The following is a 24,857-nucleotide window of genomic DNA, read 5'->3' as shown; positions in this document are numbered from 1 at the left end:
GGTTCTTTAACGTGCACTGACAACGCACAGTACGCGGGCCTCTAGAATTTCGCCTCCATCGAAATTCGACCGCCGCGGCCGGGGTTCAAACCCGCGTCTTTCGGGCCAGCAGCCGAGCGCCATAACCACTCAGCCACCTCGGCAGCCAGGAAAGAAGTGCTGCTTGCCCAAAACACTAATAATAATAATATCACTTTTTTACTATTCAGGTTTGTACACTTTTTTTACTCTTCAGATTTATACATGTACACAGTATGACACGTCAGGCGGAGTTCAGGTTTTGTGGCAAATGAAAAAGTTAACTCAAATCCCACATGAATGTCAAGGGTCAACCGACCATGGTACGCTTTCTCCCACGTTGTTTCACTTCACCAAACTTCTTCAAGATGTTCGCTGCTTTTTGAGAGTAATGTTTCGAATAGCTGTTGCTGGAAGAAGCTTTCAATGCCTGGATGAGCACTAAGGAACGCTCTTTCTAGGACGTACAGGCCAACGCCTTTGTCTTCAGCTGTCTCACTAATGAAGCTCAAACCGAAGTCGATGACATATATTAGCGGCTATTCTCCGTCGCGAAGCTGAACAAGCAGGTTGGAAGTAGTGAGATCGCCGTGGAGGACGTGGTTCTTATGCAAAAGTGCGACAGCTTCGCCAATCTTGTCCATCATGAACTCCAAGCTCTCCTTGAGAGTCGCTGGTTCTTCAGACTGCAGAGAAACAATCCTATCGCGAACAGTCACGGCGCTATCGATATATCCCGTTACAATGATTCTCGATGTCAAGTCGACGAAATACACTGGTGGCACCTGCACACCAGCCATTCTAGTCTTTCGTAAAGCGCGGGCTTCAGCTCGCAAGCGCTCGACCGACAGAAGGCTATCCAAGTCCCGGTGTCTGTAGTTCTTTTCGAACCTTTCCTTAAAAATTGCGGCCCTTCCGAAATGCGTGCCTTTATAAACTCTTGCTTCTGCACCTTGCTTGCTGCACGTGCACTGACATCGCACAGTATACGGGCCTCTAGCATTTCGCCTCCATCGAAATTCCGCCGCCGCGGCCGGGATCGAACCCGCGTCTTTCGGGACAGCAGCCGAGCGCCGTAACCACTGAGCCACCGCGGCGGGTCATCCCTGGATTTCAGGGAGTGCAAAAAGTGCAGACACGGGCTTGATTCACCGCTATTTCCGAAATTTCTTTGTCCTTGGTACTGGATAGAAGTAGCAACGACGCGCACGTGGCGACTGAGGCCCGTATGCGACCATGCAAGCTACATGACTACACTGGAGAGCCCGTGTGCTTTCTCCCATCATCTCTAACAGCCAGCAGACAGCGCAGCTATCGATGCTCACGGGTCTTGGTGACTTCTGCTCACAGCATCACGCTTTTCAGACCTGAGTTTTGAACTGCATCAAATGCCGATTGTCTTTTCCGAACCTGGCAACAGATAAAGCGCATATCAATCCTTGTGTGGTGCATATAGAGCTTGGAAACCTGTTTGAATCATCAAAAGAGGCTTAATGGCACCATGCTGCATTCATCTGAACGCACAGTCCTACCCCTGTCCTTTCTTTCTATCACCGCCCTCTTTCTTTATCACCTCCCTGTCCTCTCCCTGTCCCTTTTACTTCCGCTAACCGCAGAGCAGGCTCTTCAAGTTTCGATAGCAGATGCCACAGCTAGCAACATCTTTTCCTTCTGTTTTAATTTGTTTTTGAATAAAGCAATAATAATAATAATAATAATAATAATAATAATAATAATAATAATAATAATAATAATAATAATAATAATAATAATAATAATAATAATAATAATAATAATAATACATAACGCATCTGGTCTCTGACGTGCAGTTTACATGATATGCAAGGCTTGCCAATTGTGTAAGGTTCTTCACGTGATTTGAGCCGGAATGTTTGGAATGAAAAATATATTTTGCCAGAAAGAAGCTGAAAAAGTATTGTTAGTGGCCACATGGCGTTGCTAAGAGTGTTTACTAACAGCATCCAGTTTGCAAGAGTCTTCGTAAGCCACTGGGCCAACATCTCTCCCGCTTCGAACTGTTCGTCAGTCCCGATTTGCCCTGCCATCTGCTCGCCGTCCGGGTTAGCGTAGTTGGTAGAGCGATTACTTCGGTGCGTGGCTGGGGGTCCTTGGTTCGACCATCGGACCAGAATAATTTTTTCTTCAATTACGAACGTCTGCGAAACCTGAACAGCATTCATATGCGTCTGTACATTTCAGTGTATGTCGATTTTTAAAATTCCCTGACTTATTGCTTCCTCCATTCAGAGCAGCCGTGACGCAGCCATTAACGCTACTAGGGCGTCCGAGCGAATGCAATCTCGAACGTCGTGTGTGTCTCGCGTGTTTCGTTTAATGCACAAAAAAAACGATATTATCCAACTGCGCTTTCTGGAATTGCGTTATTCAGAAATTTCCTCGACAACATACCACTTTGTAAGTGAAACTTTTCACTAATTACTTGCAATTCAAAAGTTACTCCAAGAGTTAATAAAATGAGGAATATATGAATTTCGGTAGTAAATCAAGAATGGACTATGAATAATTATTGCGGAATATTTAAGGCTTGGTGTTTGTCAAGTCAGACACCCTGCATACCTCGTGTCCACTCTGCGCGAGACAAAGGTTTAAAGAGAAAAATATTCTTGCTCCTTTCCTTTGGCCGATAGGAACAATATTACATGTTGATAAAATTCGTTAACTAAAATTGTCCGATTTCGCATGTTAATACAATACGTCATTTAAGGTTAGCTAAACTTAAACTGCTGAAAATACGCAAATAGTTTCAAATTCAAGGTGCTAGAGCGTCAGAAAGTACCACAAGTAGACTGTGTGCTGCCTCAGTAGTATACTAACACAACTTTAGGAGAACGGGGGCAAAATGATATGTTTAATACTTGTGCTCCACGAGTTGTTTCCCTTCGACTTTCAAATCCCGAATTTTTTTCCGTGATAAAACAGGCTCAGAGCAGGTGCTAATAGCTGTGAAGCTGCGGCTTCTCTGATGTAGCCCGTAAATGTGACCTCACGACGCCTCGCAGAGAATTCACGAGCTGATGGTTTGCGGTGTCGTATAAGTTGCGTTTACAGGCAGTTGTTATAACTAGGAGGAACTGAGAGCAGCTAGTTTCGTTAGCCGAATATTGAAAAAAATGTGCGAATAAGTATTGTGTCTTTGCACATTAAAATAATTCTACATTCTGGAGAATGAAAACGCGTAATAAGTTTTTGTTAAGCCTACGACCATGCTCCGAACCACAAGACTGAAATAGCGAGATCAACAAGAATGATTTTGGTTTGGTTTTATGGGGTTTAATGTCGAAAACCGATTCAAGCTACGAGGGACACCTTAGTGGAGGTCTCCAGATAATTTCGACCACCTGGGGTTCTTTAGCGTGCACTGACATTGTACAGTACACGGGTCTTTAGCATTTCGCCTCCACCAAAATGTTACCGCCGGGGCCGGGATCGAACCCGTGTCTTACGGGGCAGCAGCCGAGCACCATAACCACTGAGCCACCGTGGCGGCTGCGAGCAAGAATAGCGTGGAGTGCTTTTGACACGTGCTCTCACGTCATGAATGGCAGATTACCGGTATATCTCAAGAGGAAAGCCTATAATAGTTGCATCTTGCCGGTATGCTCATCCGTGGAGCAGAAACTGGGAGGTTAACGGAAAATCTTGAAATCAAATTTAGGAGAGCGCGACGAGCTGTGGAAATATAATGACAGGCGTAAGGAAGAGAGCAGAGTGGGTCAGGGAACAAATGCAAGTCAATGATATCCTAGCTGAAATCAAGCAGAAGGAATGAAGAGCTTTTTTTTTTCGAAGTGATCGAGCTTAATCCGGAAATTGAAACTAAGTCAAATCTTGCTTTAATGGAGAGCTTATTCATAGAGATTACTTTTTCAAAAGCCATGTGAAGGAAAGGGGCCCAGCAACGCTTAGAAAACGTGCGCGAAGCTCTCATGTCCAGTAAAAAATGAACCAAGTCCTGCTGATGCACGGATCAAAATGAGCCAAATTCACTCGGGAGAGCCTTCTTTGTCAGCTTGAGCTTCTTAGGTCGGACTGTTTGGAGCGTGGCTTCGTTTATTCCTTCCCCAGCGGCAATTTCGCATAGAATGCGAAGGGTATGAAGAGATCGGTGGAAGATCTGAGCCCAGAAGTTGAAAACGATGAGATCATTAGCCTCGTCGCCGATGAAGCAAGGATGCGCCTCTGCAGCAGTGAACGTTAAAGCGTTTAGTTGGGCTAGTTGGCAGTGGCTTTCTCAATCCATTATTACAAGCGAAATATCAAAGGGAGACAGGAAGCGACAATGCTAGGCGTTATCCTTCCGTTTTGAGTCCTGTACGCTTCTACCATTTTGCTGCCACTCATGAACGGCAGAGGCTCAGGTGGATGGATGCGATAGGAATTTTGCGGGCATCAGGTGGCCGCTTCTGGCACAAAGCAGGGGAGAGGGGAGAGTGGAAGAGGCCTTTGGGGGTCCTGCTGTGGGCTTATTTAGGCTGCTGCTGCTGCTGCTGCTGCTGATGATGATGATGATGAAGCCCCTAACCTGTGCAATGATACTTACGACCGGCAGTTTCTCCATTCCAGACAGGCGAACTGAAAATGTTTGTGCTCTGAAGTTCTGGAAAATAAAGGAGGACAAACGGCACGCTATCCTGGCTGCAGTTACATTGCCACGGCGTAGATTTGCGACGCGGCATAAGATGGATATAATTAGAGTCGATAGTGCTAGGAGCCAACCAGCCTGCTGAGTGCGTTCGGTACGTTGGAAAGAAGATCGTTTGCCGGCAGTGAGCTGCGAGGGCGCTGTTAATTTTCTGAAGAGCAGGATACGGACAATTATATCGCGGGCTGGCGTCTGTCGAAGGCGTCGAATTATGACAAGACGCCTCTCAGCTTTTCCTCCTCGCTGGGGACGCGCATTACATTATCTGTCTCCCCATGGTTTTCTGGCAGCAAGAGGTGACGATCGGGACTCTCCGAAAACTTTCACTTTGCGTAGAAGAAAAAATGAGGGAAGACGGCTGAGTTTTCTAATTATCCAACCGGACCTCAGATACGCCGGAGAGCTGATGACCCGAGAATAAAGTTTTGGGGCAAAGCGGCGTGCTGGAACTATGGGAGGGTCGGATGCTGTGCTTGGAGGAAGCACAGAAAGGAAGCAAAGTATAAAAGAGAGTCGCGAAGTACTTTACCCCGGAACACGCTGCAAGTTGGGCTGCGCGGAAGGCGCAATTTAATTATAGAGTTTCTCCGCGGGCCCTGCGTAATAAACGCCGCCTAATTGAGAGGTTTGTCGTAATTAATTGCCTGAGACGAGCGAAAATGGCGTCCACTAGCGCCCTCGTTTTATTTGCGCCTTCTTTCTTTTCGCCCACGGGTCCTTCCTGTGCGAGGGCGGCGAGCAACGCTTGGGCGTGCCAAAGAGCGTCTCCAGCGAGCAGCGTTCTCTTCGGGCCCGAGGTTGGTTGCGTAGCTAGCGCTGCACGCCCCGACTGCCGTGAAAAATGGCGCTTCGGCGCCGGAGCTGCACCGCGGGCCTGTGTTGCGTCCTCTGCTCAGCCGCGCAGTGTGCCTGAGCGCGCGGTGATAGCGCCTTTGCATGACTGAGGATGGTGCTTCGCCCGGCCGCCTGCAAAGGAGCGACGACTGACGCTCATCAAGAGCCTCACTTGGGCGCAGATCGCACGAAGAGAGAGGCCGCAGTCGTGCGCGGATAATAAGCAGGTTACCCTTTTAACGGCTCAGTTGCCTGAAAGTAATGCGCGTAGCAGTGCCACCTCATTTCTAGGAGCCGTATCTAATGCAAACAAAAAGGGAGAGAAAGTCATGTCAGCCAAAATTATAATAAAACAAGAGCTTAATATCCCACAGTTAATTACTTTCAGCATAGTAGTGCACACAAGGGAGTGCACTAAGTACCTACCTCACCATCTTTTTTTTTTCGCCTCTGGATGTCTATGCTTAGTTCTATGCATCAAGTGCAGGTAATTTTCAGAAGAGGCATCGATTTATCGCATTGTACCATTCATGCCATATACCAGCGACAAAGTTACTTGATAAGTCTGTCAAGCACAGCACTTTGTTGAAGGTATTAAGTCGCTGTCTGGCACGTAAGCATCGATCGCTACTGCTCCAACAAACTTGCAGCCACTTCTGTTTTACGACAAGAAAGGGTCCTTGGGCCATTATTATTCATTATCTATATAAATGGCATTACTGACATCACTACTCATCCTGTTCAAACTAGGTTGTTTGCTGACGGTTGTGTTTGTTTAATGACATTAAGGCTCCAGAAGATCACGTTTTACTTAACTCTAACGTATATAGTATCAGTGAATAATGTGACAATTGGGGGTGAAAGTAAATGTTGACAAGACGGTATTTATGCGGACCGCTAAGAAAAGAAACAGGCCCTGTTTCTCCTATACACTCCCAGCTCGACACCTTCCAGAAGTTCAAGATTACAAGCATCTTCGAGAAACATTAAGAAGCAACTTTAGCTGGAACGAACATATTGATACTGTGTACTCTCCTTCCATCCGTAATCTTTGTTTTCTGAGACAGAAACTAAAGCATGCCTCATACTAGCGCTAGACTATTGGCGTATACCACCATGATTAAAACAAAACTGGAGAATGCGTGTACTGTCTGGAATCCTCACAAAAACTAGCATTAGTGCAGTAGAAAGAATACAGCGCAAAACTGTTCGTATCTTATGTTAAAAATACAGCGCCACTGACTCACCCACAAGTCAGATGCTTGAACTTTACATACCGTTCCTGCAAACTCGGCGTAAAAACCAAATACTGAAACTTGTTTTTTTTTTTTCTGAAAATAACAAGTTGTATGTCGCTCCTGATTTCTATCTTCAAAATATCTAACCAATAACCATCTATGAACAGAGATACGCAGGAGCGTGAAACAAAGAAGAGCCCGAGTAGGAAAATGTCGCCGGAAAAGGATGGCAAACTGTCGCGCGCGATTGTAGGTTCTTGCTTCGTGTAGATGTTTATTATTTGGCTTATATGTTCACGAAAACAGAATGTAGGGATTGAGCGAGTTTATGTACTCTACCCAGGAGGTGTTTCAGAGTCACATTCAATGTAAAATATATTGAGAAGAAATTACAAAAATAAATTTGCAAAATATTGTTGTGTTTTTGAAATCTAAAGGAATTTATCTATGTTCCTGGCACGACCAACTCTTAGTAAGTAGAACAGATTTTTTTTTGTTCCCCCAGTCAGAAAATGAGATTCTGTATGTGAGTTGGTTACCCGCCGTGGCGGCTATGTGGTTAGGGCGCTCGACTACTGAGCCGGAGTTTCCGTGTTCGAACCCGGCCAAGGCAGCCGCGTTTCGATGAAAGCGAAACGCAAAGGCGCCCCTGTACTGTGCGATGTCAGTGCACGTAAAAGATCCACAGGTGGTCGAAATTATTCCGAAGCCCTCCACTACGGCACCTGTTTCTCTCTTTATTCTTTCATTCCGACCTTCCTCTCTTTCATTACAGCGCCGTTTATTTATTTATTTATTTATTTATTTATTTATTTATTTATTTATTTATTTATTTATTTATTTATTTATTTATTTATTTATTTATTTGTACATACTGCAGCCCCTACAGAGGCTATCGCAGGAATGGACATATGCATTAAAAACTAAAGACATTGCAGTAAAAATTAAAACATCAGAGTTGAATACGTAGGAAACATTACACAAATTGGAAGCATGGGTACAGTAACTAAAGAGATTACGAATCAGTTATGGCCTGTATAAATCTATCTATAGGGAGGGAACGCACTGGACCGGGCATTGTATTCCAGTGTTCGATAGTGGCCATTACTGGGCCATTTTCTTTCCTTAAAAACACATTTTCAATTTTCAAGAACCAATTTTCCATTTATGTGGGTTCGAAAATGGCTTTGCCACTCGCTAAGTCACTGCGCAGAGAAGCCTGCTTTGCAGACTAACGACAGTACTAAATGCTAAACGCATACCTTGGGTTCCAGGGCTGGTCTCGGCACGACTCTTGTTTTAGTTCGTCTAATACGCTGCAGTATCGCTTCACGAACGTAACTCCTTTTTACAGCAAGCTTCCATGGTTTGTTGTTGTTGTTGTTTAAAGTTTAGGGCCCAACACACTAGGCACAGTGAAGTGTACATATACTACTGTTGTGACCGGAAGCCCCGAAAGCGGGAACAGACGAACCCGGCAGGCGCCATCGAACTATGCTTGACCAAAGGTGCTGTCGTCCTGAGAAGAGGATTAGGAACGGCTCCTGGCGACGGCGAGCTGTGACGAAAGGCCTCTAATCCCTTCGTCCGGAGTATGGAATGCGGCATTTCTCCCGAACTGCGCCCTCACGTGGGCCGGCAGAAAGACCCGAACAAAGGCGCCGGACCCTCCTCGCTCGCTTGCACCTGCGCGGCCAGACAAAGCGGGGGCGGACACGGCTGATTCATCTTATCCTCTGGAATTCACGGGGCCGTCAGGACGCATCTTTCCCACGGAGGGGATCACCGCCTGCAAAGCCAACGACCTTATGCACCTGGTCAACCCGTCGGAAACAGCATTCCAGGACCTCAAGGCGCCAGGATTCCTTATCGCCTGTGCACGTGTTTGTGAGGGCGGAGCGGTCACGGAGTTAGGGCGGAGACTATGAAAAGTGTGTCTGCCCATTGGACGCTTGATCAGCCACCGGTTTCCCTAGATAGGGGCCTAGTGAATATCCACTGTATTTAAGGCGTAATTTGGCTGGTTTCACAGCACTTCATCTCTGACTTTTGGTCTCCCTGCTTCTGTTGTAAATATGTAAATAAACCTTCAAGTTTACCAACCCTCCTGAAGGCTTCCCTCTGTCGTCTGTAGAGTTCATGGTCATGCGGTGAAGACCTCGGTCCCGATACCCAAGCATATCACTACCACCTGCTGGCGAACCTGGTCTTAGGCACGCATAGTGAAACCGGTATTTGGCGCATTATCTAAATCTTTAGTGCGGGAGTCGCCATATAAAAAAAAAGTAGCTCAGAGCCCTCGTCATGGCTTCAGAAAGGATGCCATAGACGCGTGCTTGCAGTGAAGACATGCGAAGACATGCACATGGCTTCACTTAATTTGCTGTGCAGAGCGTTCAACACGAATGTGGGCGAAAAATAGCTAACACCAGCAATAATGATAATCATGACAATTAACACCGAAACATTGTTCCTGCGTCTATTTTGCCTCACCTAGGTTACTACATCTCACTCTTGATGCGTGCTGCAACGTTACGACAGAGGGCAGGCTACCTTGAACAACCTCTGCTTCTTTTTTTTTATTCTTCTGTGTGTGTCGACAATTATATTTGCGCGTTATTGTCGACAGCGGTAATAATAATTAATATAACACTGTAAATTGGTCCGCTACTCTGTATTAAAACTCTATTTTAACTGCACTAAATATATAAATAGTATACTTTGCGCTCACTCTACCAGTTTACGCAGCGTTCCACACAATACGTGCTTTCACGAGTTTGAAGCTCGTAAACGATGGTTTCCACAGCCTAGCTAACCCTAGAACAAAAGTATCCTCGTAGCCTTAGTGCAAAGCGGACAATAAGAGCGTCTTGTTTTACTGAATTCTTATCTGCACTCGCCATGCGAAATTTCAGCGCATGGGTAGGCTAAATGCGAATCAGGTGCGCTGGCACCTTTTAGCTATTGTTTTGCTGGTTATGGCAAGTTTATGGCAAAGCACATGCAATGTAAGCATCCTCAGAATTCTCTGTCCTGCACGAGACTTGATTGGTGTTACAGTACCGGTTATATATATATATCCATAACCAAACGCAACACAAATGTCTTTCGAAAGCCAACGGTTGTTTCCTAGTGTGTTTTTCCACAAAGGGTTTTGCATAGTTAGCCATAAAGCCTGCTGGCTGTTTGTCACCTGGCAGGTGGGCAACCTGTCAGACGCTTCATACAGTCAAACATCGACAAAATCCGAGATTGGTGGTTTTAGTGCTAGCGCACTTAAAGAGGGCAACTTCTAGTTACTCTCTGATTTCTCTAACATCTGGCCACGTGCTTTCAATGTTATCCGCCCAGTAATTGAGAATAACTCGGAGTGGATTGTGATAAGCCCAAGGGATTTGAGTTTTGACGTGAACAGGTGCACGCAGTGAGAATTCGCAAAGCTTTAAGTACTTGGAACCGGTTCGTGATTAGCTACTGGACTAACCGCCTCCATGGCTATCGTGACTAGGTCAGTGTAAGGGCACCACAGATGGTCTTAATTCCTCTGAGTTTGATGCAAACTAACTGAGTTGTTCAAAGCACATAGAGGTAAAAATCACTAGATTCTTCAGAAAATAGATTAAGTATTCCTAGCTGTTTTTGTTTTATTTCATCTGCTTACATAGATTGATTTATTTCTTATCGCTTAGAAAAAATATTTTGTTTAACTAACGGGAAGCTTTACACCAGATATTCTGCAAACGCTTTACTTTTTTAAATAACTTAGTAAGCCTAAAATTTATTGCCAATTTTCTTCCACGTGCGTACAGATTTTGTGCTCGTCTTGCGATAGCTTAAAGGGGAGAACGGTCGGCAAAACGAAGTGTTCTCCTGTCTTTGTTGAATTATGTTTCATCTTGCATGAGCTACAGCTCCGAAACGGGCTTCGTTAGGCATTTAGAGTACGAAGGTTGATTACTTGCTTGTAAATTGCTAATTACATATCCGAATGTTTGTAACAATCTTTACTCTTTTTTAACGAAACGACAAAAATCACATCCCGAAACTGTACACTTTACCTACAAAGTGAATCTTCGTACGGAACGTTACGCGTTGGGCTGACCCAGTATATGAAATAATTTTTAACTTGTGAAACCAACAAGCTTGTCGTTATCGGGATGGACCACTTCATCCTTGGCCCAATTGGGCCTCGAAGATGATACGTCTCATGTAATTTCTAGAAATGGGAAGATTAGCTGTCCTCATTACTTTTAGCAAAAGAAAGCCGCGTGCACGCATGTGAGTAGTGTGAGTACACTATTTTGTGAAAAAACTGCTGTCATAATATGGACATTTTAAATTTCACCTACTGTAGTCGGATACAACTCTAGAACAAAGCGGCAAATTCTCCTCAAAGAAGACCCTTCAGCCAGTGGTGTCGACCGATTTTCATGACGCCATGGTTAATCCAATTAAGCCGTGGTTAATCCGCGTTCATCTGGCATTATCCGGGATGTCAAGCTGGCAGGTTCAAGGGGATTAACCGCAACATCATGAGAATCAGTCGATGCCATTGGCTGGAGGACCTCATTTCAGGGGCATTTTCCGCTTCATTCTTGACTAGTAGCCGAATATAAAAAAATGGTCGTTTTGTTTGCAGGCATATTTTTCCAAATCCAGCGTGAATTGTTTCCTTTGCAATGTCACCTTCTTTAACAGAAGTTATTGGCGGAAGAAGCTTGCACCAACCGCTACTTCACTAACAAAGCGATTACAGTGTAGCTGGTATCGGTCAGCAGCGACCAAATAAGCGTCTACCAAGACCTCAGCGTAGCCGCACGTTAGCACAAATGACAACAGCTAGAGCGCATTTAAAATATCATTACTAGATTTAAAAAGTTTGCCAATGAAAAATTCGCCCTTCTCCTGCGTAGCTTTTAACGCTAATAAACAAAAAATATGAGTACTCACATAGAGAAACAGTACGCTGAACAAGGCAAACATGTATTTCGCCATGTATTTAGGCAAAAAAAAAATCAGATCTTATGGTATACCATGAATGTCAGATACCTGCGAGCAGTAGATACCTGCAAACGATGGACGCCACACTGGCTTTAAAGCGTTGTTGTTTTGTTGTGAGGATGAAGTTTGAGCGCTTAAGCAGGGAGGATGGGAGGTCGCATTCTTGTGTGCAGAAAACAAGTCATACGTCCCGCTGATACGCTATTATTGGCTAGCTATACACGTACCTTTCGTTTGATGGTCATTGCCACTGCACGAAAGACGCGGACACGTCATTTATGTTGTACTGCTACTAGAACATATTGCAAGACACCTTTTCATGCGTTTCTGTCCTACGCACGGAAACATGTAATAAAGTACAACATCTACATAATTTATAAATTCTGCTTAAATCATTCTGAACTCTTTGTTATTGCGGGAGTAGTTATGTGTGAACTATTTCAATGCAACACTAGCGGAAGGCGCCACAGGATGACTGCTTAGTGAAAACACGGGTGTGTTAAGCTTTCTAGATACCACAAAGCATGTTTACTCGTAGTTAAATTCTAAGTTGGCCGATGATATCTCAATAGCATATATAACTCACAGCCGGCCTGTGGACACCATATTCACCTGCATCACTCTGAAAGGCTAACCTTGCCAATACACTTACACCACTCAATAATCACTCAATACTTCCCTTTACTTCCGTGGCACTGCATATGACGACAATGTGCATTGTCTCCGTCGGCACAAAAATATTAAGCGCGCCATAGACAGCTGGCGTCCTGAGAATGGATCATTGGGAGTTTCATTAGTATTTAACCAAGCTCACGGACTGTTGTGTGATTGCTACACGAAGCCTTGCTTCGAGACCCATTCCGAGATGCCAATACGCAGGTCGCGGTCCCGTTTTCTGTCGGCATGGGTAGCTGACTACGGTGCCGAATGCTCCCTGACAACTAAATTACTAAATTAGGCTGCGCGAGTTCATTTAGCTCGAAAAATATCGACCCTCGTCATCGATGTGACCGCTTCTGTGGGCGACGCATCATCAATTTTGTCCGCTATCGGCGCAGAGGGAAGAAATAATGGATCAGAGTTATCATTTAAACGTGAACGCTTTTCATGATTAGCGACTTGGGGTGAAAAACAAAATGCCTTCTTCGGTGTCTCTCCCATGCGTGCTTCCGCGGTGTGTTCCAGGTGTGCATTTACCAACCTAATCTGCCCCAAGGCTAAGCTGCGTTGATATTTGCCGAGCGGATCTGCCGGCACCGGGAATGCGTTGAGAATCGCTTCTTTTCGTTTACCACATGATTTTTAATCGAGGGTTTTCCGAGTTAATGTACTGCGCCGCAGGTGCGCTGTGCCCGTGCATTCTCCGCAGCAGCTACGGTCCGGGTTCCTCGGAAAAAAACGGACCGGTACGGGGCCGTGTACCTGGCCGATTGATCGGCCCTGATGAGCGCCGCGGGCCGAGTTTAACTGAGTAGACGAACAAACTAAACACGCACGCGCGCGCCCAGGGCCGGACCACGCCGCACTGCGCTTTTTGCGTTCTGCGCGAGCGACCGCGCGGACACGGTCGATCGGGACTAAATGACGATTTCATTTTGGAGCCCTAATGAAGTTGCCGATGCCGCTCGCTTTCGAGGACCCCGGTGTTTCGCATTATGTATTCCGAGTCGCATCGCGCGCAGCCGCTGGCAAAATGTGGACGCTGTCAATTGCTCGATGCCCCGCACGTGACTGCGGTGAAACCGACAGGCAGTTGATATTGCGATCGCTTCTCCTCTCGACCGGCACGAGCGGGGCTAACAGATCTATGCTCGCCTAAAATGTTGCTGCCAAAAGCTGATGCCATCGGACGGCTTGTTTCTATAGGTTTCTACGAGCGCACTGCAGCGGCTCCGGAGCTGTGACGAAGCAAAGCGTTAGATGCCTCCTTCGAAAATAAATAACGCACGTTTAGAATCTCGATACTTGTAGGTGAGCTTTTATTCAAGGCGGTCAAGGAGGATCATGGTGAAATTAAATTGCGAAAATCTCCTCCTCCCGCCAGCCGCAAAATCAAAACGTAATTTACCAGAAAAAGTTTTATCAACAAACAGTTCATTATGCTGGAGGCGTGGTCGCGCTACAGCTAATGAAAGGCAGAGAAAATAGGGGCGCCATAGGACTGGAATCAACTAGTCATGTGCTGACGGCAATGAATTATTCTAGGAGTTTTGCGTAAAACACAACTGCAGTATGCGACAAAAAAACATTAAAGGGACAATAAGGCTTAAATGAGCTCATAAAGGACAGCCTGCGAATGCGCAGAACATGTTCAATTCGGATCCTATAAATAGCAGTACATAACTCATCGCGAAAATGCGGAGAGCCGACAGGAGGCGCCACAAACGACGGCGCCATACTAACAAACGCTGGGTGGAGCGCTTCTGTTGTCCCGCGTGTGTGCCCAAAGCGAAACACCTAAATCAAGCGTCTGTGTCAAATAGCAGTTTGTTGTTTAAGCAGCACGAATACATTTTTGTGTTGAAAGTGGAACAGTTGCAACTAAAGGAACAAGCGTTGTTTGTTTGATATTCAGTATTGAAGATGCTTACCTACAGGTTACTACTGTGCTCAGGAAGATGCCTTTATTTCTGTAAAGAAGAAGTAAACGAAGCAAAGAGTCTCACAATCGAAACAACGATTCTGAGACAGCTAAAGCACGGTAAAAAATTGAGCCGTGTGTGGGAGAGTGATAATATTTGAGCAAGACAAAAAGGGAATAGCTGTTTTGCAAAGAACAGCCATATTCAAGCAATCAGCTGGAGCAGCACATTTTGCATCATGCACTGACGAACATCGTCCACATGCTGCAAACAATTTTATCTGACCTTCAAAGAAAACAGCTGCAATGTCTGATGATGACCATGGCGCTGAACGTTGCACTTGCACTCCTATCGCACCCTCCTATCGCCAAAGCCGTGGCGATTGTTAGTGCTTGAACACCAAGACTTCACAACGCAATGATTGCTACGAAAAATTACTTGAATCTTGAATTATTTCGACCTTGGCTGGCCTGCATTTCGCTTCATCGTGCTGTCGTCAGAGTCGATCCGGTGGTGATGAAAATAATAGATTGCAAAAAACAATACCACTCACATGGTTAGGGCTTCGAACACTGATCGAAATCTCTGTTCAGAATTCTTTCGCGCCTTCAATGATTTCCGCCTGAACCTGCAGACAGCGTGCATGCGTAGCATCGGCGTGGCTAATCTTGCTAAAGCCATTATGTGGTGATCATGTGGCTGCCCTGTATTACGAAGGATTAATGAAACCACAGAAAATGTAATCAGTTAATTCTTGTGATTATTTTACAAATATGCTATTACGGCACATGTTCTTCATTTTGTTTCTTCTGTTTTGCATTATGTAACTTACCCTATTTGTTCATCAGGCTGTACGCATTTGAGCATTTGTTCAGCTTCACGTAACCGTAGCCTAAATGTAAAATCCAAAGCCCCATTTAATTTGACCAAGCGTGCTATCCTATGTCATGCAAGTGCCTTTAAGTTTCGCCCAGGAAGAGCTTTCTGAATAAAAAAAGTAAAAATAAAATAGTACAGATGTTTGCGTACACAGAGGGTCGACTCTATTGCGGCATGCAACATCAATCGAGTTCAGAGCCGTCCTGCGCACGTTTAGGGACGAAACTCCTTTCTCGGTGTAAGAACTATGTCATCGTAGGTAGATGGAAACAGCAACGCAACAACTGCCACAGTAACTTTTCGTTTTGGTTGTTTTTGCTTAGTTTTGCAGTATTCAATTCGACTTAATTTTACACTTACGATCCGAGCTATTTTGTATGCACCGGAGAAAAAGAAAAGTAAATAAAGTAGTGTGCAGCGCCCTGGAAAGAAAGCCGCCGCTCCTGGTTTAGCCGGGAGATAATCCGGTTTTGGCACTTTTTCCTTTATTTTCACATTGTGGATGTGTCATCTCTTCGACCCGCCTTCTCAGCGCGATCCCAAAGCTGTGTTGGCATGTTTTATTTTTCGCCGCGTTTCCAGGAATTTGGAAGGGCCCGCTTCATCTACCCCTCCTGCTTTTTTCCAGCCACTCATTTTTTGTCCAATTTTGTTCCTTTTCATTCTTTCTGCGGGCGCGTATTTACTTGAGCATTTGTTGCCTTTGATCTGTGTTCACTGTTTTCGCTTTATTCTTAAGCTTAAACCCCATACTCTGCTGTTCCCCGAACCCACATCCCCTCGTCACGTTCCTCTATTTTTCTTTTCTTTTAAGAATAGAAGACAAGTGATGCTTTCACTAAGCAACAAACGAGAAAAACTGCACAGAAAGGAAAGGGGGATAAATGAAGCGCTGGTAGCGGGGACGGTCAGGATGTAAGCGCGAATCGCAAATTTCCAGTTTTAGGCCCAAAAAAGCGTGAGGAGAGGGAGAAATGGGAGGATATAGGCGCTGCTCTTGTAGCCTTTTGTAAAGTTTATATTTGGCAGTCTTCTTTTTACATCAATAATTTTGAAACAGTCGATAGCTCGCACCGCATCGCGCTCTTTACATTTTGCATTTTTTATATCTTTAGCGCAAATTTTTGCTTTGAGGCTGCGCGGTAAAACAGATACAGCTCAAGGAAAACAAACAAAACAATGGCAAAAAATATAAAACGGAAATATGCGGACAGAATGTGAGCTTTCTTGTTTCAAAGAGCACGGTGAAAGAGTGGGGCGGAAGGGGGAGGACGGCGGTTGTGGCCTTTTTTTTTTTTTTCAGGCGAATGCTTGTTCGAAAAAGCCTGAAATGAAAGCCACTGGCGCGAAAGACAACAATACAAAATAAGAGCACGAAAGTTGTTTAGGAAACGTTAATAACAATGAAGGTGGCCCGGCCGTTTGCTGAGTCATGCGTGCATCCCAGTGTTTCTGTTCAGTTTCTTTCGGCGAAATTTAAAAGGGGGAGGGGGGTGCGGCTTGCGCGCTGATTTTTTGCCACCGCTTTAGGGCAGCTCAGGAGTCCGCTAATTCTCCAATTCAGAGCCGCTTTTTCTCATAGCGCATTTATTTCTTTATTCTGGTCTAGACGAGCGAAAAGAAAAAAAAAAGACGAGAGAACGATGGATTGCGTGAACAAAGAGTGTGGAGTCTTAGAGAGAACAAAGGCAAGGCTTATCTTGGTATTTATGCTGAAGGAATTTTTTTACAAGTTATTAAAAAGGCTGTTTATTTTTTAAAGTCTTAGCCCCTTGTGCCCTGCATTTTTTAAAACCTAAGCCCCTTGTGCCCCGTTGCTGTTTCTGAGCAAGTTCTGTGTTGAGGAATATCTACGATGAAGTGGCATAGCGTCGGTAGGGTTCTGTGAGTGTGAACAAATAAAAGAAATAACTTAGCGAACAAAATTCTTCAGACTATATTGTGCCTTATCTCCTTAAGGGTCTCACAGCCAGCAAAATTAATATTAGGAGTTAAATATCGGCTATGCTTAGTATATCTCCTCTTTGCTGTCAATCAGTTTTTTTTTTCGTTTTAGTTACTCGTTTTATGGACAGCACTACATCCGCTTGAGGTCAACTTTCCTGAGCTACACGGCCTCTTCAAATGGCTGACTCGAAGAGATCTGCCGCAACTTTGCAGCTGCTTTCGAAGTTTCCTCTGTGATCAATGACCCCAACGGCACCTAATAACAAGAGCAAAGCAAACGCGTTTTGCGAAGCTCTGGTGCATTTCGCCCTCACACACATCTCCAGCTCCTGCAATGCTCACTACCATATCTTCATTAATCCCCCTGATGGCTCTCTCTGCGGTGAGATCGATATCTGCCAATGCACTTGATGTTTGTCTGCATACACCACAATCTTTACCAAAACAGGCTGCACTTCTGGCCATGAACTGAACGCGCGACCTGCACGCAGCCATCTCGCGTGAATGTGACATTAACCGACTCGCGAGTGGCCCTGCTGTCTCTGAACTAGGCACACGTAAAGAACAACTCACCAACGACAGCCGACTCTCCAAAGGCAACCTGAAAAAAATTAGGTATACCAGGTGTTTCAGAGATTTTAAGTAATTCTCAAAAATAGGTTCTTTTAGGTAAAAATATGGCCTTTTTAGCATAGTATTACTAGTGTTGGCGGACACCAGGAAACTGGTGAATCGTTTAAGTAGTAAGCTGGTTAATTAATTTTTAATGACTAACCTTTAACTGTTAGAGTTAGGCACCCAGTTTCAATTACAGATGTGTAGCCGGTCGTTAGTAATAGCCATATCTGTTTTTGAAATTTCGAAAACGCGATTACCCTTGGCGCTGCGGCTCGGCAAAATTTGGCTTTTTCGACTAGTTACGCGCACCGGAGAGGTTTCTTTGCCTGCATTCTTTCGAAAGCGCATGTATAACCTTTGTCCGTAAAGTTCCGAGACTAAGCCCATTAAAAAAATGCGTTTAACATTGAAATCAGTTGTGCAGCACCCCTTCGAAATAGTCTCCCTTGCAGTCTATACACAGCTTCCAACGCTTCTTGAGGTCTTGGCAACAGTTAGAAAACGCTTGTTTTGACAGGGCTGTCAGCTCATTTATCGTGGCGTCTTGTGTGGCCTCCACGCTCTCCATCCAGCGACTTTTTAGGGCTCTCTTCTCACGAGGAAACAGGGAAAAATCGCATGGGGAAAGGTCAGGCGAGTATGGCGGATGGGGAAGTACAGTAATGCTGTGCTTGGCGAGAAATTTTGTTACGATGAGAGCAGTGTGCGTCGTTGCGTTATCGTGGAGAAGACTCTGTTGTACAGATGCCCATAGGTCATGGCGACGGCGTCGCAGTGCATCACGCATGTGTTGGAGCACGCGAATATAAATCTCCTGATTCACCGTCTGCCCTTGTGGGACGAACTCGTGGTGTATGACGCCTCTGGCATCGAAAAAAATTATCAGCATCGTCTTTGTTTTGCTCTTTTGTTGCCGCACCAACGCCGGAGAGCTTGTGGGCCGCCGTTCAGCACTCTGCCTCTTTGTTTGAGGATCGCAGTGAAAACACCATGTTTCGTCTGCAGCAATGATGCTGTCTCACGAAAGCAGCGTCTTTCTATGCCCCGGAGAGCAAATCAGCACTCACTGATGCCCGCGTGCCCTTCTGGTCCTGTGTGAGGGAGTGCGGCACAAGTCTGGCATTCAGCTTTCGTTTCCCCAAGTTCTCACGCAAAATTCTGTTGCATGTTGTCTTACTAATGTCGAGAGCATCTGATAGCATGCGGACTGTAATGGTGCGGTCTTGCTGTACGATTTCCCTGATCCGAGCCACGTTTTCATTCCGTGATGTTGAAGGGCGCCCCTGCCTTGTGTCGTCTTCCACCGACGTTCTCCCCGAAACGAACCTCTTGTTCCACTCGAAAACTCGCGCCCGCGATAATGTCTCGTTGCCGTAAGGGTCACGAAGGAGCTCATACATCTGTGTGGCTATCCTGGCAAGCTTCACACAGAATTTTATTTTTACACGCTGTTCGAGGTGGACGTGCATCTCTCCACATCCACTCACAGTAGATAGATAGATAAAGAGGAGGAGGGAAAGGCGGGGATGTTACCCAGAAAGGGGGTTCCGGTTGGCTACCCTGCACTGGGGAAGAGGAATTAGGGGACTAAAAGGAGGAAGAGAGAAGGAGAAAAAGGCATAACACACACACACGCACAACGCCGTCACAATTTGTCGCTCATTCCAGTCGCTCTCAAGTAGGCAGAGTGCCTTGTATGCCTTGAGGGCAGTCGACTGCTGTGGCCACGGACCGAGGATCTTTTGCTCTGTTAATGAGCGAGGATCGAGGCGGTCCAGAGCACAACACAGTGCACGTCTTGCACTCGCAAATGCAGGGCACTCACAGAGAACATGAGCGATGGTCTCCTCACAACCACAACTTTCACAGGCAGGGCTGTCGGCCATCCTCATCCGGAAAGCATAATGGTTGCTAAAAGCAACACCGATCCATAAACGGCATAACAATGTTGCTTCGCGACGTGCTAAGCTACGTGGAAGACAAAGGCGCAGTCCAGGGTTTAGTGCCTTGAGGGAGGGGTTGCAAAACTCTCCCGTGTTCCACGCTGAAAGTGTGAGAAAGGGCGAGGCCCACACGCAGCGTCAGGTCTTGATATTGGGATCCTCACAGGAAGTCCGTCGTTGTGAGCAGAACGCGCAGCCGCATCGGCCTGGTGATTAACGTTAATACCACAGTGTCCTGGCAGCTATTGAAGAATGATGTCATGACCTTTGAATACGGTGCCGTGGTACAGTAGACGGATATCAGCAAAAAGTTGTTCCTGCGACACGCGGCGTAGCGCAGCTTGCAGGGCTTGAAGGGCTGCTTTAGAGTCGGTGAAAACCGTCCAGTCATGTGGAGGTTCTTGACTGATGAACTCAACCGCAGCCCGTAAGGCTGCGAGTTCCGCACCAGTTGAAGATGTTGGATAGGTCGTCTTCACTTTCATGAAGATGGATCTGGCCGGTATCACCACCGACCCCGCAGAACCGCTCGAGTGAACTGATCCATCTGTGTAAACATGTATGCGGTGACTGTGGTAAGAATGCAGGTGATTCAATGTCAGTTGTTTGAGAGCAGGCAGTGATACACCAGCTTTCTTCGTAATGCCACGAATATAGAGGTGAACCCGAGGTTCATGAGGACTCCATAAGGGTGAGCACGGTCTTGACGCAGGGGTGAACTCCGATGGAAGATATGCGCGATGAGCTTCAATGACTTTGGTGCAGCATAATTATTGGGAGTGTTGCGAGGTGATGACAGGGAACCAGTGTGAGGTGCCGAATATGTGTTCTCATGGTGTCAACAGCAATGTATGTAGTAACAGGATGATCCCGGGCAACAAGAACAGTTGCTGCTGTTGATGCACATTTAGGCAGTCCAAGGCAGATACGGAGAGCTTGCGCTTGCACACATTGAAGAGTCTTGATATTTGTCTTTCTAATGGAACTGAATGTAGGAAGACTGTACCGCATCTAGCCCAGAAATAGGGGACGGTACAGTTGTAGCATCGAGCTCATTGATGCGCCTCAGGACTTTCTCCCGAGGAAGGAGAGGACGTGAACAAACGCAATTAGTCTCTTTCTCATGTTGTAGATATGCGGACCCCACGAGAGGTTCCTGTCGATGACAACACCAAGGAAGCTGTGGCTTCTCTCATGGGGAATGGCTTCGCCATTGATGCGAATGGTGTAACGTGACATTAATTTGCGTGTGAACGCCACAAGTGAACACTTTTCGGCCGAAATGTTCAGGCCCTGCAAGCGAAGATAAGATGTCAATATCGATGCCGCCTTTTGAAGTCTTGCACGAGCTTGAGGTCTGGTCACCCCTGATGCCCAAATACAGATATCATCTGTATATGTAGAGATCTGAGCAGATTGTGGCATTACGTCGACCAGGCCGATGAGAGCAAGGTTGAAGAGAACTGAGCTCAGCACTCCACCCTGAGGGACTCCGCGCGAATTTCGGTGTAAAGACGTTGGTCCGTCCGCAGTCAGGACAAAAAACGACCTCTCTGATAAATAGCTGCGTATCCAGCTGAACGTGCGTCCTCCGATCTCAGCAGCTTCCATTGCGTCCAAAATGGCCTGATGCGTTACGTTGTCGTACGCGCCCTTGATATCCAAAAACAATGCCACGGTCAATCTTTTCAAACTTTTGCTGTGTTGCACCGACGTTACGAGGTCAACCACGTTGTCGATAGAAGAGCGGCCCCGTCGGAACCCAGACATGAAGGTTGGATAAATCTGATATCGCTCCAAGTACCATTCCATGCGTGTGAGCAGCATTCTTTCCATGACTTTGCCGACGCAGCTGGCGAGTGCAATTGGACGGTATGATGAAAGGTTGAGCGGTGATTTCGCCGGCTTAAGAAGTGGAACCAGACGACTGGTCTTCCAATCATGAGGAACTATGCCAGCAGTCCATGACTTGTTATAAGTGTCCAAAAGAGCCCGTCGAGCTTCTTGGCCAAGGTTGGCAAGTGCGGAGTACGTCACACCATCGGGCCCTGGTGATGATGACCTTCTACAACAAGCTAGCGCAGCATCAATTCTTCCATGGAGAATAGTGCATCCATCCGAGAATCCCGTGAGGGTGGAACATTGTTGCAGTGTAGCGTTGCGCCTGGATTCGGAGGGCCTGTTATTCTTGCGCAAAAATCTTCGGCTGCCTCAACCACACTGCGCCTTTGGTGGAGCGCGACGGATTTGAACGGGTAGTGCTGTTGAGGGGACGTGCGAAGACCCCGAGTTACACTCCACACTCGTGGCAAAGGCTTCCCTGGATCAAGTGTTTGGCAAAATATCTTCCAGCGTTGTGTTTGCAGACCCTGAATTCTGCGCTGAATCTTCTTCTGTATGCGCCTAGCATCTCTTAGGTCTAGGCGCGACTTTGTGCGTCGGTATCTGCGCTCTGCCCTGCGCCGTTGTGATCGCAGTCGGTGCAATTCGAAGTCAGAATCGGTGTAGTTAGCGACAGAGTTAAAGGGGCAGGTGGCGTGTTCCATGGCCTCCTTAATTTTTTGTTCAAGACCGGTAGAGAAGCCCTCTGTGCAAGCAGCCTCCATAAGTAAATTAAAAACTGTCCAGTCAATGCGCTGCCTACACGTGGCTGGGAAAAATGTGGAATGGCCGGTAATAATCAGATAGGTTGGGATATGGTCGCTGCCATTGGTTTCTACATTCGAAAACCACCGGACGCTGTTGGTAAGGAACTTTGAAACGAAAGTCAAGTCCAGGCAGCTGCTATAAGTCACCCCTCGAATATAGGTCCGGCTTCCGTCATTAAGGCACTAGAGGTCATGGTCAGAGGCGAAGGACACAAGCTGTCTTCCTCTAACGTCCATCCTAACGCCTTCCCACATGGTGTGATGAGCATTGAAGTCACCCATAATGACCCACGGAGCAGGTGTAGCTGCCATCAAACCACTCAACCTTCTGGCGTCGAAACGAATTGATGGCGCCAAGTACACCGCCAGTAGCGTAAACGTCAGGTCTCGGCTCTTCACTGTCAGGCAAACGTACTGATTGTTTTCGTTCGGAGGAACTGAATGTTGCACATATGTAAGTTGACGTCGAATGTAGACGATTACTTTGCTGGATCTGTTGCACGTGGGTGATGCAAATGTCTCGTAACCGGATATTTGCAAAATTGCCGGGATCTTCGGTTCACAAATCACAAGAATGGGGAATTGATTCTCATAGACGCAGTGTCGTAAATCGGAAATCCGGGAATGGAGTTCACGAGCATTCCATTGGAAAATGAAAGCTTGCTTGACTTTCTGTTGAAAAGACAGGTCCCAAGGAGCCATGATGCCTTCTACTGTAGAGCCGCAAGAACTGGATGTAGCGCGTCCAGCACTTGAAGTGCGCTATTTGCTGCTGGCGTGTGTAGGCTGGAAAGCAGAGCACGCATGGCGTTAATTAGTGACGTTAGCATTGCAATCACTTGCATGTCTTGGCCATGGCCTTTATCGTGCCTGTTGGCTGGATCAGTCGTGGCGCTGCACACTCCCCTGAGTGCGCCAACATCCCTGACACAGTAGGCGTAGAAGGCTTTGGCAGTGGTGGCCAAGTTGTATCTGAGGCAGCAGGTCCAGCCTCACCAAGCGCCGGGCTCCCTTGATTTGGTACGGTTTTTGGTGGAGGCGGACAAGCTGCAGTTGCGTTTGGGGCATTCTTCTCAAATGTGACTGCTTTCTCTGACGACCTTCGGCTTCGCGAACGACGTCGTGGCACCTTTGCGGCGGCTTCTTTTTGCGTAGAATGGTCTCGCACCATTTGCTTCAGTACCGCCCGCTCAGTCTTTAGACGGGGGCAGTCTTTCGAGGAAGAGCCATGAGGGCCGTGGCAGTTGGCGCACTTCAAGGCAGTCGCGCGGCAAACGTTACCGCTGTGTGACATGGAGCATCGCGGGCACACGATGGAGTTGATGTAGACGCCGCTCACGTGGCCGATCCTCATGCACTTCCTGCATTGAAGTGACTTAGGCACAAAAGGTCGAACTGGATGACGAAAGTGTCCAACCTTCACGTACGATGGTGTGCAGTCACCATTGAAGGTCAGCATGATGCATGTAGATCTTCCTAGCCGCTGAACTTGAATGATGGAAATGCCGTTGGTTGCCGCCTTGATCAACATGGGCAGATCTGCGTCACAGATGGCGATGTCGACGTTGTAGATTACGCCAGCCGTAGGGCCGCTGTCCTGGAGAATAAGGGGGCGTACACTGATGTTGCCGAGTTTGGTGATTGCGGTTAAACTCTCTAGTGCACTTCGCTCCACCATATCAATGGCAATCACGTTTTTGAACGGGTTTATTCTGATATATTTAATGCCTCCCGGTACGAGGCTCTCCAGATAAATAGAGATGGCTTGCCTGTTCAGGAGGTTCGAGTTGTCCGTTGGGTTCAACGGCACAAACAAGGCTGTATGCGCCGAGGAACTTCGCGCCGTGATGATCGTTGGTGTGCTTGATGAGGACATCGTTGACGTGCTCGATGAGGACGATTCGGCTTGTCTACGCAGTCTGCGCTTGGCCTTCTTGCCAACAACCCAACCGGTATGAAGCCGTCGTCGGCCGAGGAGTTTTCACTTGGCACCGAGTCCACAACAGTGCCCTGGCTGCCCGAGTCACTCTGGCGGTGCAAGCGCTTCCTCTGGGCGACTGCTGCCGACCCACCGGGTTCTAATAGAGGCCCAGCAGCCTGCACTTCCATCGCCGTGGCAAAAAGGGAGAGTCGCCTCTGATTATAGCACAAATTACCAAAAAACTGCAGAGACGTGAAGGCAGCGTTCTGATACAGAACAAGTTCGTCGTTCGAACGACTAGTGACAACGTATTTTTCTACATGTAGTGCCATATAGCGGCTGCTATACCAATTAACATAAATAGCTCAGGTTAGCCCGAAAAGATGGCGCTGCACATACGCACCAACATTTGTTTTGATGATGATGATGATGATGATGATGATGATGTCCTCAGGCTGAATGGCACGTACCCACGGCGGGGGATTGGCCAGGGTGCATTGCTGATACAAACGCACATGTGGGTGAGGAGTGGATTAATTGGATA

The 24,857-nt window shown here is 46.7% G+C and overlaps 1 pseudogene; it reads right to left on the bottom strand.

Annotated features, from left to right (window-relative positions):
- Positions 1–246: 246 nt before the first annotated feature.
- Positions 247–23,851, bottom strand: LOC144113785 (EKC/KEOPS complex subunit TP53RK-like; annotated as a pseudogene).
- Positions 23,852–24,857: the final 1,006 nt, after the last annotated feature.

The sequence above is a fragment of the Amblyomma americanum genome, chromosome 1, assembly GCF_052857255.1.
Source record: "Amblyomma americanum isolate KBUSLIRL-KWMA chromosome 1, ASM5285725v1, whole genome shotgun sequence".
NCBI lineage: Eukaryota > Metazoa > Arthropoda > Arachnida > Ixodida > Ixodidae > Amblyomma > Amblyomma americanum.
Note: the sequence above shows the minus strand (reverse complement) of the source record. Positions and strands in the feature narration are given on the sequence as shown.